This window comes from Neofelis nebulosa, chromosome 1, assembly GCF_028018385.1.
Source record: "Neofelis nebulosa isolate mNeoNeb1 chromosome 1, mNeoNeb1.pri, whole genome shotgun sequence".
NCBI classification, from domain to species: Eukaryota; Metazoa; Chordata; class Mammalia; order Carnivora; family Felidae; genus Neofelis; species Neofelis nebulosa.
In genome coordinates, this window is record NC_080782.1 from 48,861,382 (window position 1) to 48,881,278 (window position 19,897).

Below are 19,897 nucleotides of genomic sequence, written 5' to 3' on the forward strand. Positions count from 1 at the left end.
GTAGTGCAATTGCTGGGTCATAGGATAGTTCTATTTTTAGTTTCTTGAGGAACCTCCGTATTGTTTTCCAGAGTGGCTGCACCAGCTTGCATTCCCACCAACAGTGCAAAAGAGATCCTCTTTCTCCACATCCTCGCCAACATCTGTTGTTGCCTGAGTTGTTAATGTTAGTCATTCTGACAGGTGTAAGGTAGTAAGTATCTCATTGTGGTTTTGATTTGTATTTCCCTGAAGATGAGTAGAGAGTTGTTTTTTTAAATAATGTTCTATACCCAGATTTTCTTTGCCTTACTTGTCAGTGGGAACTCAGTTAAAAAGACTACAGATTATTTTTCCATACACCATCTTCTGAACTGAACAAGCAAAATTTAAATATCCATCCATGTCCTTCACTTACCCCAAGTATCAAACGTGGGAAAATAGCATCTATTTTAGAGACCTTGTCTGTTGGTATAACTTGTTTCCTCCAACATCAGTTTGGATTTTGAAGGGTTTTTTTGTTCTTTTATTGTTGTTTGTTTGCTTGTTAATGAGAGGCAGATGTTAGGCCTCCAGCACATCTTCCTAGAAGATCTCAATCCTCGGCTCAAAAAGTAGTAGCTTCCTCTGCTAGAGTTTCAGTTGACTGCTTTCTTTTTCAGAGTTACTATTGTTACTGTATTCACAGTGTTCACTTAAGATGTTTGTAAATAATCCAGAGTTGAGTTGAAAAATCACAAAAGAGGGTTGCTTCTCTCCAGACAAATAATGAGGGTTAGCAAGGTCTGAGCCCAATATCCAAGTTGGGTGGTTTGTTGACTTTGCCTCTGAAGGACAATTCTGAAATAATGACATGTTGCTCTAGATTCAAGACTCTACTGAAAAAAATCTACCAGTCACTATGCCTATCTCTTGAAATAAGAAAAACTAACTTGGAACAGAAACTGGATTTTAATAAATTCACGATCTGAAATTCATAATCTGACTATATTAAATGTTCACTTGTTCATTATCTTTTTTCCTGGTGTCTGTGTATAAAGACAATTGGAAAGTTCCCTGATCTCAGGCTGTGCATGATCTGAGACAGGAAATAGGCCATTTAGTTTTGCATATGTATTTTCTGTAAGAACAGAAGCTACCTTTGAATGCCTACCTTGCTCTAAGGATTCTTTTCAACTATGAAGCTCTCTGTAAGATTCTGATCCTACAGGAACAGGAAATAGACTGTGAGATCTTATTTCCCAGACATATGCCAGGGCAAATGTAAAACATAGGAGAAGGTTACCTAGACCACTAAACATATATAGCCAATTCTGTTCCTCTGGATATCACTAAAAGCTTGGAAGGGACCAAAAAACAGCAAGAAACCAAAAGATCTTTACAAAAGAATTTTTCATCAACTAATGTGCGGATGTGCTCTTACTCTACGTACAGTTATGATAAGGGTGGTGACCTGATTTCCATTTTATCATAGGTCAGTCACTCTTGGCCAGGTTTTTTTTTTTTTTTTTTTTTTGGACATTAGGAGTCAAGGCATGTGCTAAATATTTTGAATAAAGAGATAAATGAGTACTCAAATAATTTATAGTTAAGGAGAATAAGATAGACATGCAACCCAAATATAAGGTAGAATGATAAGTGATGGACTAGATATATGAACAAAGTCAGAGGACACACAGAGAATGACACAGAGAATTCTACCTGAGAGGGTTAGGTATGGGATATTTTAGTCACAAGATGAAAGAAAAAGCCAGTAAGTGGGCCTCAGAATTTAAAAAGCATGGCTCTCTAGGTCCACTTAATGTAAAGGCAAATAGGCCAATGTATTTCTGTAGCTCCCAAGAATATTACCGTGTCATTTCTAAAAATGAGGTGCTATAATTTCCTTATGACCATTGTGTTATTTAGTAAATTGTGAAGGCAATCTCAAATATGATCACAGAGGACTTTAAGGATTGTTACAAGTTTCAGAGTTTAGTACATAATTCAGAACTGTAAGAGTCATTACTATCAAACCCATTCTCCCTCTTCAAATAAACAAGGCATTTCTTTGCTACTGTGTTTTTTTCCCCACAACATTACCAGACTTTTAATAATAAAGCAGAAAGATGCATCTGTTACTCCCAATATGCACTTGAGTATTCTGTAGGATCTTTTTTTAATGGATAGATACTAATCTAAACTCCTTTGGGAACGTTTGAGATTTAAAGTCTGTGTATATCATAAGAAAACAAGAATTAGACACTTCCAAATTGACAAAAAATGAATTTATTTCTTTAATTTTATTTTAAAACGGCTGTAGCCAACTAAATGTTTATTTGACTGGCAGCGGTTTATAAATGTAAGCCACTGGAACAGTCTGTTAAAGCATCAGAGTTCTATTAATTAGAGACTTAGTAATACTTCTCCCTTCCCGTGTCCACCTCAAAAGTCAAAATAGCAAAAATACTGGATAGGTGGTCACATTTTTAATGATATGTGTAATATATATGTTATATATACATGGATATATATCATTTTATACACATATGACATTTTTACATATATGCATATATACATATACACATACATATGTATTTTATATATATATGCAGGTAGAGAGAGGAGGGAGAGGCTATATATTATGCTTCTTATAGCTATGGGTCCATGGTATATGGGGGAATATCATTGTAAGAGAAATCCTTAAATGTTCTCCTTTTTAAACATTTTGCAGACATGTTCTGTAATTTTGTTTATCTTCCCTCTCCTCTAACTTCCAATTCCATGTACTTAGACTAGGTTTTTCAGTTTTATTTTGCACATATGAAATTCACAATTGTCCTATCACAGATCATGAATACTGAAGTGATTCAAAGGAGAAATGAAAATGTACAATGGCCAGATAATGTCATAGATACTCACAAGCCTTAAAAAACAGAAGGATCATGACACAATGTTCATGTTGGTCAAGAGTCATGCTTTGAAGGTATCCTGCATTGTGTTTGAGTTTGGCCCCAAATCCTATCTTCTTTGTGAACTTGGACAAGTCTCCTAAGCTATCCTCACCCAGTGCCTAGAACATGGGAAAAGCTCAGTGAACATTAATTCAACAAATGTTAGCTACTGGGAGGAGCAAGCAGCTCATTTTCATGGGGCTCCAGCCCTCAGATACGAGTCCCTAAAGTTTTAAATTTCATCAACCAGTAAAAAGTTTCTATGAAACCTGGGTGACTAATAATTCTTTTTCAATAAAGGACAAAACCAAAAAGCTTTTGTGTATCTACATCTACTGTTGACTAAGACATAGCCTTAGAATGAAAGCCCCATAAACTGCATGCATGTAATAATATTAGCATATAATTGCGGAGGCTCCATTTTCTCATTTTGCCTAAGATGCTAGGGACTATATCACAATTTTTCACCAACCTACAGTGCCCACCCAGAAAAAATGAACATCTGAAAGCCACAGGCAAGAGCTTAAAGAAGTCCACTTTAAGGTTGCAAACCTGTCTGAAAACCCAAAGTAATACATCTTGCCCATCTTTCAAGACCATATATGTCCCTTTTCTCCCTCCTTCCCTTCTTCCTGCATTCCAGAATCCTATCATCCCCCCCTCCCCTTTTTTCATTAATACCAAAACAGTTTGGATTTATCTACCTATTTATTTTGTTCCCTTATCCCCAACCTTTTCTCTAGGTGCCCTTTTCACCATGGTTCTCTAAGTATATAGGAGAAACAAAGGGGTAAAGGTAAAGGGATCCTGCCATATTTGAGGTATTTCCATCTTTCCCTTTGCCATATTTATCTAAGGCTTTTTTGTTTTACAAATATGATAGAGATTATATTTTAAAGCTACCAAACCTTTGTGATCTGCCGACATCTCCTCTGTACAGTATAATTCTACCATTGGAGGCCAAGGAAGGATAAATGGAAGATAACATCATGGGGGAAACGGAGTCTACGGCATAGAGGAATTCCCACTCAGGAAGAGGAAATGGAAAATCCATCTTTTCTGATCTCTGGTGAAATGTAGTAAGAAGATAGGAAATGTAGGAAAAGCAAGTGGTAAAATATACTACAGCCTGTTGACCTTTGTTCTCTGATTCATGGAAAGGGGAAACCAATTAGATTTCAAGGAAAGTCAGAAGCAGAGGGTCATTGTGCATTTTCATTTGGGACTCTAGGAGGAAACCAGCTTATAGAGCTGGTTGGTCTCACAACCCTCTGGATTGTCATGTGGCTAGAGAGGAAGAGGGGACTTGGGTCAGCACTCTCAAATCTCCTTCAGCTCCTGGGGGTTGGCAATGCCAGGGCAGGAAGGAATCCACGTGGTATCCTGTTGAGCCCGGCAGATTGATGACTGATGGGGCAGACTAGTGGGCTCCTGGGCAGCTTCCCTGCAGTGGGTCTGTGGGCTTCAAAGCAGACAGTCCGATTTGGTGGTACAGTGGAAAACCTACCCAGGCCTCAGGGCCTGCAAACACCATTCAGACTTCACTCAGCGAGCATTAAATGAGCCCAGTGAGCAGCAACCAGAATTCACCCCGTGAGAACTTAAGTGTGGGCTGCTAACCTGATGTCAATCAGGACAACATCTTATGGAATCTGAACTGTCTTTGTTCCTGTTACCACAAGGTCACATAAGCCCCATCCTCCCCATATCCATTATGATATAAAGTGGGAGAAGAAAATTGAAAGATTAATTATTTATCCTAATGGGAAAGAATACTTTGTAATCACAGAGAAGATGCCACAAGAAGTGTAATTTTTTTTCTAACAATCCATAAGGATAAATTTGAGAGAACAATTAAGTCAAGTAAGAACAACAAAGAAATGCCATTTACTATCACTGATGAACACAGTTTGTAAATTGGGCAGCCTGCAATACAAGGTATTATGTCAGTCACAATCTCTGAGCTGACCATCAGGCTTCAGAAGCCATGAGTCTTCCCCTGTGTGTCTTGTAGGGAACACCGGGTATGATCAAAAGGAAAAAAAAAAAATGCTTTCAGAATCCATCACCAGCACCTGCTGTTAGTGATTTAGTTTCTCTGTAAGTCTTGAACTGGCATTGATTGACACTCATACTCCCCAAAATGCTCCTAGATTTATAAACTCTTAAACCAACAAAATACTGGAGGAAATGCCTTAATAACCAAAACATTTACATGCGTCTCTCAAAATGATTACTCGACTATCTCTGACAGCTAAAACCATCAACCATGTGAAATGAGGCACCTTAGTACCTATGTGGTTGTCCCTTAATGGCTGGCCCATTTTCATCTGAACCCAAGAAAGGCAATGTGATACATGATTATCATTATCCAGGACAAGTGGCTTTTACTTAAGAATTAAAATTATATCTTTTAAATTAATTTTTAATGTAAGAGTTCAAAATGTGAAAAAATTACTCAGAAGATTAACTCATGATGGGGGGGGGGGTGCGGTTTGAAATGGCACTTTCGTCCATGTTGTCAGGGCAGGTATGAGATCCTAAATTAAGTGCTAACCTCTCAGCCTTTTAGAACAGAATGGGCATGAGTGTAGGTTTGCCAAAATTCCTGAGTTGGGACTACCTTCTGCCTTAAAAGGAGCATTGTGACTTTATTATTGTTTTTATCTTGATTAAAATGTCAGCAGCTGCCATTTATTATGTAAAGTGTGTGGGGTAGATTGTTCTATTATTCTTGAAAAACACACAATTGCTTTGTGATTCTCCGTTTTTTTTCCCCCTCAGTAGGATGGCTCTGCTGGGTGCATAGACAGAAAATCTTGCTTAATTACACCCTTCATGATTTTGGCTCAAAGCCAGCCTTGTTTTATTCCAATTATAACCTTTTCAAAACAAAGAGTAATGGGAGTTGAAAGGAACAAGCTGACAACAGTTTTTTACCTGAAATAAGTTGAGAACTAGAAGTGAATCATAAAAAGAAAAAAAAATCAGCCAATGGATATCATTTTGTTTCTTACTCCAGAATTTTCCATGGATTGTTAGAATATAATATAAATGAGATCAAGACCATCCGATCTCAGAGAGAATTCTATAAACTCACTGGATTTCCTGGCCAGGGACTATGTGCCAACTTGGGTCAAATGTCAATCCCTTGTTTGCTATCCTTTGGTGGCTCCCACTGACTTGAAGATAAAATTTCAAAACCAGAGTACTCACAAGTAACCTTCAAGTAGTTGATCTGGCCCTGGGTAATGTCCTGGCTTCTCGTCTCTGATCACCCTTACCCCCCCTTCCAATCTTTTCTTTTTCTTTTTCTTTTTTTTTTTTTTTTAATAATTTGTTATCAAGTTAGCTAGCACACAGTGTATACAGTGTGCTCTTGGCTTCGGAAGTAGATTCCCATGATTCATCATTTACATACAACACCCATTGCTCATCCCAACAAGTGCCCTCCTCAATGCCCACCACCCATTTTCCCCACTCCCCCCAACCCCACCCCCATCAGCTTGTTCTCTGTATTTAAGAGTCTCTTATGGTTTGCCTCCCTCAGTGTGTAACTTATCTTTCCTTCCCTTCCCCTATGGTCTTCTGTTAAATTTCTCAAATTCCACATTTTGTTTCTCCCTCTGTTCTCCTCCTCTCCATTGCCTGTTCCTCCCACTGAACTTTTAATTCCTGTGCTCACATTTCAGTTTCTAAACATATTTTACTCTATAGCTGTTCCCTTCTGTAGCACCCTGTATTAATTTTGCAGGTGTATTACAGTCTCTTTATTCTTTGATAATATTAGTGATCATTTCAAATTTCTCCCGTTCTTACATTTTAAAATTATGTTTCAGGTCACTGGCTTTTTGATTGGGACTTTTTCAAATGACTGGTGATTCTCAGATGTCTGTTTATGTTTTAGCATGAAGCACTAAGAATCTTTTGGGAAGTTTTGTGTGCATGAATGGAGCTTGTTGGATGTTGGGCTTAGAAGTAAGTAGCATAGTCAGGCTGGGATTTTTAGGTGGGTGACTCCAAATATGAGACTCTATATGCCTTTTTTCTCTTGGGCTGGTCAGTTTCCCCAGGCCACTGATTAGTGTCCTAATTCCTTGCTGGGAATGAAGCTGGTGTTCAGGTGGAGCCTACAAGGTGTCATTCTTCAACATGTAGATTTTCACTTAATTCCCTGTTTTCAGTATAGCACTGCCTTAGCTGTCCTTGTCTCACAGAATTCAAGTCTTCCATAGTGAGTGTCCTAGTCCATTTGGACTGCTTTAATAGAATATCATAGACTGTATAGCTTATAAACAACAAATATATTTTTTAGAGTTCTGGAGGCTGGGAAATCCAAGATCAAGGTGCTGGCATGTTCCTGCTGAGGGCTTGCTTCCTGGTTCATAGACAGCCATCTTCTTGTTGTGTGCTCATATGGCAGAAGTGGCTAGGGAGCTCTGGGGTCTCTAAGGGCACTAATCTCATTTGTGACGGCTTCCCCTCATCACCTCCCTCGAGCCCCACTTCCTGTAACCATCACATTGAGGATTAGTGTTTCACCATGTGAATTTGGCAGGAAATGCGGTGGGGGGCACATTTAGTCCATAATGGTAAAGGTGGCCTGGTCCCCTGGGTATGTACAGTGGAGAGACATCTAGTCTGAGAGTTTCCCATGGAGACCTCAACCAGCCTTCCTGAAAACAGTCCCACCAGACTATCAGTCACAGTGATGCTGGCATGTTTCCATGCCTGCGCCTTGCAGGGATTATGCAGCCTGAATTTACTTTTGGCTAGGTCTTCCCCAAACCCACAGGCTCTTAGCTTTCAGTTTTCTGTCATCTGCTAGTGACGTCACCTCTGTTTGCTTTTCAACTTCCAAAACTTGATCAATACCTTTCTTCTACCCGCGCTGCTTCTCTTTTCATTGTGGATGTGTGCCTTTTTGGGGGGGGGGGGGTCATTTTACAGTTATTGCATTGGCATTTCAGAAGGAACAAAGGTAGACCTTTGTTGAGCTCAGTCAGAACTCCATGTGACTTCAGCACTTGTACCTTCTCTTTGTTTCCTCTGCTGTACCTTGGTGCCTTCCCTTAGAGCTTTGTTATTCCCTTGCCTTGAAACATTCTTCTGTTCTCTCTGTCTACATAATCATGTTTCAACTCTCAGCTTAAATCGTACTTCCTAAAGAAACCCCTTGGGGCACACCCCTGGCTCATATGACCTACCTGTTACAGACACACAAAAGCCCCTACATTTCTTCCTTTTTGGAGTCACTGGCTGAGATGTCTTCCATGTTTGCCATTGCCCACACTCACAAAGGGGTTTAGGTTAGATGGATAATTACAAATGTATCCTCTCCAAAGGTATGTGCTCAATCAGCACAAACATGAGTAGTTGCCTCTTTCACATTTGTTTGTAAAGGAGAGCCCATCAAAGTCTCCTGGATTTTGTCTAAGCACTTATTATCCCATGCTTTTGTTTCTTCTGTCCACATGAAGTCATTTCCAAAAGAGAATAATTCAGTCTTCTTTCTCTTACAAGCAGTGTCAAAACTTTTGATTCTGTTTTCACCCTGGTTGTAGAGTCGTCACACTCCGGCAGAGCCATGCTTAACTGGAAGCCTCTGGCCTGTAGTTTCTCTCCATTTTCTCAACCATGGTTATTATCGTTCCTAGAGGAATGCGAAGTCCCCTTTTGCCCAGTTTTGCATGTCATTGTGCCTTCCTATTCACAAAGGGAAATGAGTTTCCAGGTCTTTGAGATTTTTTTTTTCCAAAAAATAAAACCTGAGTCATTAATGATTATTTTCCTTGCCTGACATCTGAGCTCAGGCATACTCATTCCAGAATAACAGCACAGAGCCATTTGAATCCTGTGACTGTACAGGCACCATACTCCTAACCTTGAATAGAACATTGATGCTAATAAATTCCAGGGCTTAAAAATGTGAATTATAGTCATTTCACACTTCGTGGCAGCTTCATGCTGAAGAAATAGCTTCAAACTTAATTATAATGCTTGTCCCTTCATTAAGTGCAGATGACATTCCTCAGATAGATTTCTGCAATGACATCTGAGGGAAGGAGTTCAGAAACTTATTAGTTATTCATGATGGAGAATATTGACTGTGTACTGATTAAAGGAAAGTGTTGACACCCTTCTTAACATGATGCATCTGTCTGTTAGTTTATGGTTCTCCCTGTGGTCCTCATGGAAATCTCTTTGGGAAATGAAGAAAATACCCTTCAGCCTCTGAGTGCAAATATCTATGGAAAATGTGCTTGATATGTGGGATTAAAAAGGAGAGCAGGAGGCCTCGGGCCTCTGATTACCCACCCCGACAAATGACTGAGCTATGCTTTGAGGACCATTTGTGAGACACAACCATAATGAATTGGACACGTCCCCCTCTCCATGTTTGAGGAGCTATTACAATACATTCAGCACATTACTGACTGATTCTCAAGCTAGAAGTCAGTTCCTAAAGAAGGACGCATGGAGAGTTCTGCCTCCTGTTGTATACTAATACTATATCTTGAGTCATGCAGTGACTAAGTCAAATGAACAAGTAAAGGCACAATGTTCCTCTCTCTGCACAATGTGTGATATTCTTACAAAAAGAGAATTTTGCTGTTCTAATGATGTGGGATGTCTAAGGAGTGAGGGCAATAGAACCCAAAGTGAGGAATCCCAACATAAGGAAGCAGTTTCTAATGGTCTGCAGTGGTAAATTATCTCCCTTGATACTCATGAGAGACTCAACATAAGCAGGGGGCTGCCAGACCAAGACTATTATAGAGATGTGTCATGCATCAAAAGATGGGAAGATTTTAACTAAATGACCTTTCAGATATGCTTTAACACCAACATTCTAAGACTCGGCCTTCAAAGTACTGCTCATGGATGTGATGTTACCAGGGTCCTCTCATTACATTTAAATTCCTTTTAAAGCATTCAGTGAGCTAATCTTGACTGTAACCTTGAAGGACACAGTCTGTGACCAACATTGATTGATTCCTTTTTATTTTTGCTTGCACTATGAGTGTTTGGAGTACAATTCAAATTCTTCACATTCCTGTGGTGCTTTGTAAATTTCAAAGCATTTTTATAAATACTCCCTCAGAAACAACCTAAAGTAGGACAAGAGGGATTGGCTTCATCCCCCATGGTACCCATGAGGAGACTGAGGGGTTAATGTTTGGCATAAGAAAAATGTTACTTTCTCAGAGCTCAGTAAGATTTTGAGGTTTTAGTCTATGGGCAGAATCCCTCACACTGGCAGCAGTACAGAGTAAAGGTGAGGGGAAGATTCTAGAGCCTGACTACTAGACCCTAGATCCCCGTGTTGTCCTTCACTGCTAGGATATGCCTCTGGACAAGGTTTTAAAACCTCTTTCTATGTCAGCTGCCTCATTTGTGAACAGGGGGATGAGAACAGCACCAATTCAGAAAGGCTTGTGAGACCCAAATAGCATGATGTATACGAACAACTTCACACATACCTAGAATGTAGGGACTCAGATGTTAGTTTTGAGGACTTTGTTGTTGAAGCAACAGACCATTACTCATTCTGGATTATGCCCACAGGACCTGTCCCAGTGATAGGGGTAATTTTGCTCTGTCATTTGCCTCTCAAAGAAAATGGTCAGCAGTGGGTTCCTAGCCTATTTTATACAAGTCAATATAATCAGAACAACAATAAAACAAAGTGTAAGGCAATCAAAGTAACAAACATTAATAGTGAACTTTAACCCAGCTTTGGAAATTTTCTTAGAGCAAAGCCATTTGCCATTTGCATTCATGCATTAGAGAGGCAAACCTTGTCCCAAGGAAAGGGAAACTAAGAGGTTGCACTACACAGACAGGATGAAGTGGTTAAGTGTTGTGGTTATGCATGAAAAGCTGAATGTTTTAAGCACTCATACAGCAAATAGCTTTTGACCTTTTTCTGAATTTCGTTGCAATATGGTGAGGATGGAGGTGGAAACATTGTTTAAAAAGGAAAAAACAAATTAGCTCGTAAGTTTTAAAATGTTTTAAAATCCACTAACTCTAACGCTGCCTTGACCAAAACACTGCCCCTCCTAGCTTCTTCAACCATTTCTAGAAAGGAGACAGAAGCTTAGACCAGCTTCCCTGGGGGACAAACCAGGTAGAAAATCCCAGAAATAAGAAGCCTCATCTGGGTACCTTTCATCCTGGTTGTCAACTGCCACCAGGAATCAATGGCTCGCTCATAAGCCCAGCAGGAGAATGAAATTACACATGAAATCCTAATGAGATTTCTTTTAAAATTTTTCACATTGACTCTTTTGTACCATCCTAGAGCTCACCGATTTATTCTCACATACCTTCATAAAGGTTTTGATCCTTCATTAAATTGCACCCTTATGAGTTACAGTGTTTTCTTCCCCCAAAGGCCAGAATGGGTACCTCTTTTTCACTTGGCTTACATGGATTTTTATCTAATAACCTTAGGTTGCTGTCATTGAACACTTGCTTCTTGCCTGCAGCCTATTACCAGGCCAGATGAACCTGCAAGACAGAATGAGTGCTGTGGTTTTGCCAATCAAATGAATTCTCTTTGGTAATAATAGTTAGATACCACCATGGTCATGAAAAGCAAACCTTAGCAGTATTTTTCAAAGGACTGGCATCACTTGACCAGACAATACTAATGAGGTGCCGTGGATGAATAGCACATGGGTTGAAACAGTTTTCATGTACTCTCTGGGGTAGCACTTAAGACAGAGCCTGGGACCTCAGGATAAGCTAAGCAATGCTGATCCTTTGGTTCACCAACACTCCCATGTTCCAACGGAAACACTTGATAAGATCTGGGGACACGGCCTATAAAGTAGGACAATGCGAAGCAGGCGTAGAGCACCATTTGACAAGTCGAACCTGTTCAAGAGTCTTTCTTTTTTGAAATTTATTGTCAAATTGGTTTCCATACAACACCCAGTGCTCATCCCAAAAGGTGCCCTCCTCAATACCCATCACCCACCCACCATCAGCCCTCCACACTGTTTTCCAGAGCGGCTGCACCAGTTTGCATTCCCACCAACAGTGCAAGAGGGTTCCCGTTTCTCCACATCCTCTCCAGCATCTATAGTCTCCTGATTTGTTCATTTTGGCCACTCTGACTGGCGTGAGGTGATATCTGAGTGTGGTTTTGATTTGTATTTCCCTGATGAGGAGCGACACTGAGCACCTTTTCATGTACTTGTTGGCCATCCAGATGTCTTCTTTAGAGAAGTGTCTGTTCATGTTTTCTGCCCATTTCTTCACTGGATTATTTGTTTTTCGGGTGTGGAGTTTGGTGAGCTCTTTACAGATTTTGGATACTAGCCCTTTGTCCAATATGTCCTTTGCAAATATCTTTTCCCATCCCGTTGGTTGCCTTTTAGTTTTGTTGGTTGTTTCCTTTGCTGTGCAAAAGCGTTTTATTTTCATAAGGTCCCAGTAATTCATTTTTGCTTTTAATTCCCTTGCCTTTGGGGATGTGTCAAGTAAGAAATTGCTACCACTAAGGTCAGAGAGGTCTTTTCCTGCTTTTTCCTCTAGGGTTTTGATGGTTTCCTATCTCACATTCAGGTCCTTTATCCATTTTGAGTTTATTTTTGTGAATGGTGTGAGAAAGTGGTCTCAGTTTCAACCTTCTGCATGTTGCTGTCCAGTTCTCCCAGCACCATTTGTTAAAGTGACTGTCTTTTTTCCATTGGATGTTCTTTCCTGCTTTGTCAAAGATGAGTTTCCATATGTTTGTGGGTCTAGTTCTGGGGTATCTATTCTATTCCATTGGTCTCTGTGTCTGTTTTTGTGCCAATACCATGCTGTCTTGATGATTACAGCTTTGTAGTAGAGGCTAAAGTCTGGGATTGTGATGCCTCCTCCTTTGATCTTCTTCAAAATTACTTTGGCTATTTGGGGCCTTTTGTGGTTCCATATGAATTTTAGGATTGCTTGTTCTAGCTTCGTGAAGAATGCTGGTGCAATTTTGACTCGGATTGCATTGAATGTGTAGATAGCTTTGGGTAGTATTGACATTTTGACAATATTTATTCTTCCAATCCATGAGCACGGAATGTTTTTCCATTTCTTTATATCTTCTTCAATTTCCTTCATAAGCTTTCTAAAGTTTTCAGCATACAGATCTTTTACATCTTTGGTTAGATTTATCCCCAGGTATTTTATGCTTCTTGGTGCAATTGTGAATGGGATCAGTTTCTGTATTTGTCTTTCTGTTACTTCATTATTAGTGTATAAGAATGCAATTGATTTCTGTACATTGATTTTGTATCCTGCAACTTTCCTAAATTCATGTATCAGTTCTAGCAGACTTTTAGTGGAGTCTATCGGATTTTCCATGTATAATATCATGTCATCTGCAAAAAGTGAAAGCTTGACTTCATCTTTGCCAATTTTGATGCCTTTGATTTCCTTTTGTTGTCTGATGGCTGATGCTAGCTAGCACTTCCAACACTATGTTAAACAACAGGTGAGAGTGGGCATCCCTGTCGTGTTCCTGATCTCAGGGAAAAAGCTCTCAGTTTTTCCCCATTGAGGATGATGTTAGCTGTGGGCTTTTCATAAATGGCTTTTATGATGTGTAAGTATGTTCCTTCTATCCCAACTTTTTCGAGGGTTTTTATTAAGAAACATTGCTGAATTTTGTCAAATGCCTTTTCTGCATCGATTGACAGGATCATATGGTTCCTATCTTTTCTTTTATTAATGTGATGTATCACGTTGATTGATTTGCGAATGTTGAACCAGCCCTGCGTCCCAGGAATGAATCCCACTTGATCTTGGTGGATAATTCTTGTTATATGCTGTTGAATTTGATTTGCTAGTATCTTACTGAGAATTTTTGCATCCATATTCATCAGGGAAATTGGCCTGTAGTTCTCTTTTTTTACTGGGTCTCTGTCTGGTTTAGGAATCAAAGTAATACTGGCTTCATAGAATGAGTCTGGAAGTTTTCCTTCCCTTTCTATTTTTTGGAATAGCTTGAGAAGAATAGGTATTATCTCTGCTTTAAACGTCTGGTAGAACACTCCCCAGGGAAGCCATCTGGTCCTGGACTCTTATTTGTTGGGAGATTTTTGATAACTGATTCAATTTCCTCGCTGATTATGGGTCTGTTCAAGCTTTCTATTTCCTCCTGATTGAGTTTTAGAAGTGTGAGTGTTTAGGAATTTGTCCATTTCTTCCAGGTTGTCCAGTTTGTTGGCATATAATTTCTCATAGTATTCCCTGATAATTGCTTGTATCTCTGAGGGATTGGTTGTAATCATTCCATTTTCATTCATGATTTTATCTATTTGGGTCATCTCCCTTTTCTTTTTGAGAAGCCTGGCTAGAGGTTTATCAATTTTATTTTTTTCAAAAAACCAACTCTTGGTTTCGTTGATCTATTCTACAGGTTTTTTTTTTAGATTCTATATTGTTTATTTCTGCTCTGATCTTTATTATTTCTCTTCTTCTGCTGGGTTTAGGCTGTCTTTGCTGTTCTGCTTCTATTTCCTTTAGGTGTGCTGTTAGATTTTGTATTGGGGATTTTTCTTGTTTCTTGAGATAGGCCTGGATTGCAATGTATTTTCCTCTCAGGACTGCCTTCGCTGCATCCCAAAGCATTTGGATTGTTGTATTTTCATTTTCGTTTGTTTCCATATATTTTTTAATTTCTTCTCTAATTGCCTGGTTGACCCATTCATTCTTTAGTAGGGTGTTCTTTAACCTCCATGCTTTTGGAGGTTTTCCAGACTTTTTCCTGTGGTTGATTTCAAGCTTCATAACATTGTGGTCTGAAAGTATGCATGGTATGATCTCAATTCTTATATACTTATGAAGGGCTGTTTTGTGACCCAGTATGTGATCTATCTTGGAGAATGTTCCATGTGCACTTGAGAAGAAAGTATATTCTGTTGCTTTGGGATGCAGAGTTCTAAATATATCTGTCAAGTCCATCTGATCCAATGTATCATTCAGGGCCCTTGTTTCTTTATTGACCGTGTGTCTAGATGATCTATCCATTTCTGTAAGTGGGGTGTTAAAGTCCCCTGCAATTACCACATTCTTATCAATAAGGTTGCTTATGTTTGTGAGTAATTGTTTTATATATTTGGGGGTTCCCGTATTCGATGCATAGACATTTATAATTGTTAGCTCTTCCTGATGGATAAGACCCTGTAATTATTATATAATGCCCTTCTTCATCTCTTGTTACAGCCTTTAATTTAAAGTCTAGTTTGTCTGATATAAGTATGGCTACTTCAGCTTTCTTTTGGCTTCCAGTAGCATGATAAATAGTTCTCCATCCCCTCACTTTCAATCTGAAGGTGTCCTCATGCCTAAAATGAGTTTCTTGTAGACAGCAAATAGATGGGTCTTGTTTTTTTTATCCATTCTGATACCCTATGTCTTTTGGTTGGTGCATTTAGTCCATTTATGTTCAGTGTTATTATAGAAAGATATGGGTTTAGAGTCATTGTGATGTCTGTAGGGTTTCATGCTTGTAGTGATGTCTCTGGTACTTTGTCTCACAGGATCCCCCTTAGGATCTCTTGTAGGGCTGGTTTAGTGGTGACGAATTCCTCCAGTTTTTGTTTGTTTGGGAAGACCTTTATCTCTCCTTCTATTCTAAATGACAGACTTGCTGGATAAAGGATTCTCGGCTGCATATTATTTCTGTTGATCACATGGAAGATTTCCTGCCATTCCTTTCTGGCTTGCCAAGTTTCAGTAGAGAGATTGGTCACGAGTCTTATCGGTCTCCCTTTATATGTTAGAGCACGTTTATCCCTAGCTGCTTTCAGAATTTTCTCTTTATCCTTGTATTCTGCCAGTTTCACTATGATATGTCGTGCAGAAGATCAATTCAAGTTACGTCTGAAGGGAGTTCTCTGTGCCTCTTGGATTTCGATGCCTTTTTCCTTCCCCAGATCAGGGAAGTTCTCAGCTATTATTTCTTCAAGTACACCTTCAGCACCTTTCCCTCTCTCTTCCTCCTCTGGAATACCAATTATGCGTAGATTATTTCTCTTTAGTGCATCACTTAGTTCTCTAATTTTCCCCTCATACTCCTGGATTTTTTTTTCTCTCTCTTTCTCTCAGCTTCCTCTTTTTCCATAATTTTATCTTCTAGTTCACCTATTCTCTCCTCTGCCTCTTCAATCCAAGCTGTGGTCATCTCCATTTTATTTTGCAGTTCATTTATAGCATTTTTTAGCTCCTCCTGGCTGTTCCTTAGTCCCTGGATCTCTGTAGCAATAGATTCTCTGCTGTCCTCCATACTGTTTTCAAGCCCAGCAATTAATTTTATGACTATTATTCTAAATTCACTTTCTGTTATATTGTTTAAATCGTTTTTGATCAGTTTGTTAGTTGTTGTTATTTCCTGGAGGTTTTTTTGAGGAGAATTCTTCCATTTCATCATTTTGGATAGTCCCTGGAGTGGTGCAGAACTGCAGGGCACTTCCCCTGTGCTGTCTTGAGTAACTTGCGTTGGTGGGCGGGGACTCAGTCAGACCTGATGTCTGCCCCCAGTGCACCGCTGGGGCCACAGTCAGACTGGTGCGTACCTTCTCTTCCCCTCTCCTAGGGGCGGGATTCACTGTGGGGTGGCGTGGCCCCTCTGGGCTACTTGCACACTGCCAGGCTTGTGGTGCTGGGGATCTGGCGTATTAGCTGGGGTGGATCGGCAAGGTGCACAGGGGGTGGGAGGGGCAGGCTCAGCTCACTTCTCCTTCGGAGATCCACTTCGGAAGGGGCCCTGCAGCACCGGGAGGGAGTCAGACCTGCCGGAGGGATGGATCCGCAGAAACACAGCGTTGGGTGTTTGCGCGGTGCGAGCAAGTTCCCTGGCAGGAACTGGTTCCCTTTGGGCTTTTGCCGGGGGATGGGCGAAGGAGATGGCGCTCGTGAGCGCCTTTGTTCCCCGCCAAGCTGCTCTGTCATCCGGGGCTCAACAACTCTCCCTCCTGTTGTCCTTCAGCCCTCCTGCTCTTCGACCAGAGCTGTTAGCTTATAACCTTCCAGATATTAAGTCCCGCTTGCTGTCAGAACACACTCCATCCAGCCCCTCCGCTCTTGCCAACCAGCCTCAGGGCCTCTGCTGGGCTAGCGGGCCACCCCTCTCTGCCCCGGCTCCCTCCTGCCAGTCTGTGGAGTGCGCACCGCCTCTCTGCCCTTCCTACCTTCTTCTGTGGGCCTCTCGTCTGTGCTTGGCTCTGGAGAGTCCGTTCTGCTAGTCTTCTAGCGGTTTTCTGGGTTACTTAGGCAGGTGTGGTGGAATCTAAGTGACCAGCAGGACGCGGTGAGCCCAGCGTCCTCCTACGCCACCATCTTCCCCATTAGGCCTTGTTCAAGAATCTTTGAGGTGACAGTTACTGCTCGAATCTGGGCACTTTACTAGGCAGGGTTCTAGCTGGATTTACTGAACTAAACATGTAAATATAACCCAAATGAATGTATTCCTTCTACGAATATTTGAATGCATGCTGTGCATTGGACCTAGGTGCTAGGGATGCAATGACAACCAAGACGGGTATGGTCTTTGCCCTCATGGAGTTTATTGTCTAGAAGGGGAGACTTTGAATACCCAGGCAAAGTGGTCAGTATTTATGGAGAACATCCTATGCCTAGAACCAGCTTAGTTCCTAGTGTGTCTTATGTCATTTAATCTTCATATCAGAAGAAGCACCTCTGGGAAGAAGCCCCATCCATGATCATCCCTGTTTTATGGGTAAGGAGCCAGAAACTCATAGAAGTTCAGGAGCTTGTATGAAGATATTCAGGGAGCCAGGAAGAATAATAGCACTTGGCCTGACTTTATACTCTTTCTGCTAAACCATACAACCATGCAAAAGGAATCTGTCCTCAGAGAACAAAAGGAATTTCAATCTCCCTAGTTCATTTATTATGCCTTCAATTGCATTCAAAAGCAAAAGCTTTCAGATTTTCTGATCAGAACAAGTAACTTGACACAGCAAGAAAAGCCGAACGTTCAGCATCCTGGCCATTGCCTCATTGATAATCTGCCACAAGGGTAATGTCTGTTATAAACACAACCTCACCATGGAAAAAATGTGGGAAGACACAGATCCACAAAATTTAGTTTTCAGTCACAGCCTACTAACCCTTGGACCTTATCTCAGAATGGAGATTTGTTGGAGCTAACCAGAAAGCACAAAACACCACTCTTCATGGCCTTTTGTTTCATGTAATTATTATTATTTTGTTCACTTACTTATTCTTTGTCTGCCTGACTGAGTTGTAAACTCTAAGTCAGTGATCCTCAACCTTTGCTTCATATTCAAACCACCTGAGAAGTTTAAAAAATGACCCTGACTCCTAGTCGCCATCCCAGGACAATTAAATCAGAATCTCTAGAGGTGCCACTTAAGCCTTGGTATTGTTTAGAGCATGCCTGGTGATTCCAGAGAGTAGCCAAGGTTGATCACTGAGTTTCCAGAGGACAGCTCTTGTGTCACATGCCCCCATCACTGTCCACGCTCTGAGTATTATGAACTCTGAAAGAGTGCCTCACACATTAGTGGATATTCAATAAAGTTTTGCTGAATAATTTGGTAGGTGGAGCGGTGGATGAATGGGTGAGTGAGTGAGTGAAGAAACTAATGATTATAACAATAACTGGAGTTGAGTAAGTTCTTAGAATAACTGTTACTAGATAGTAGCTGACAGTTGATCTTATAGGGTTCGGGTTCTACATACAACTGTGGGGATAAAAAAGGTTTTAGATAAGTATATGAAAAAGTATACAGTAAACTGCGGAGTGTTTGTACCATCTAGAAGTGGAATGTACTCTGCCTCCCTTAATACCACATTAATCTCCAGTCTGGGCACACTCCCATTTCGACAATGCAGGCAGCCGTTACATCAGAGGTAATGGCTCATTATTATTTCTTCGGTGAATCATGTTTGTCTGAAGGAAGCAAAGATAACAAAGAGGAAATTACAGTTTGTGTGTGGTGATATGAATGCTTGTAAACTGAGCAGTGAAAGGGAAATGTATGCAAGCAATTGAGAATTCTCTCTCTGTCCTCCAAATGCAAAAAAAATTAAAATTAGAAAACGCTCAGAGGGAGCAGTTTATGCCCTATTCACATTTTAATTGGGGGTGAGAGAAAGACGCTGAAGTATCTTCCACACGTGGGCAACCCGCAATTTCCTTGTTACATCCTTGATAACACCACTGGATAATTCTGTGGGATGCCAGTACCACATTTGGCACTCCAATTTTTCTTCCTCCTCTTTTTCATGTAAAAGTTCAAGCAAGTATGTGTATATGATAGAGAGCAGTGGAGAAAGTAGCATTTGTATGGGTTTCTGTTGATGTACCTAGTACCACTTTGTCACTATGTGAGTTGGACGTCTGCCGAAATCCTGCCCTCCTATATCTACTTACGAGTGATTGCTTCAAAACTCTTTTTGACAGTTTGAGAAAACTGTAATGTCTGTCCCACGGTCCTCTGTTAAGTTTCCTGATGACCTCTGATCACCTCTGATTTTGAACTTCTATTCTGTGAGTGTATTTGGTTTAAGAGTGAGTACCACCAAGAGACCAGACATCACTTTTGTGCAGAATAGAAAAAGGCATCCCTTCCTCCAACATGTCCATCTGTCAGACATTTGTCATAACATGGTGATTTTTTTTTTATGAACAGGACCCTTATTTCCATGTATTGGAAAATTATAAGTCCACAAACCTACTACACCTAGGATTTGAATTGCCTCTGCACTGTGTGCACACGTCACCCTTGAGCGCTGCATGAAGTACATACCATGTACTCTGAAAGGGCATCTCGTTATCCAGCTCAAGTGGTCTGTTTCTTAAGACATTGATTTAAACTTGGATCTCCACATTTTTCATTTAATTTCCACCAAAAATACTACTCACAAATGGCTCTGGTGTGTACAGATTTTCCTAAAGTTTTAAGAAAGCAAAACGAGCTAAGATTCAGTAGTACGTGAATATT

General features: G+C 40.4%; 1 protein-coding gene across 4 annotated transcripts in view; it reads left to right on the forward strand.

Moving 5' to 3' along the window:
- The window catches only part of SGCD (sarcoglycan delta), a 949,146-nt gene that overhangs the window by 844,150 nt on the left and 85,099 nt on the right, over window positions 1-19,897 (forward strand). The window lies entirely within an intron of this gene.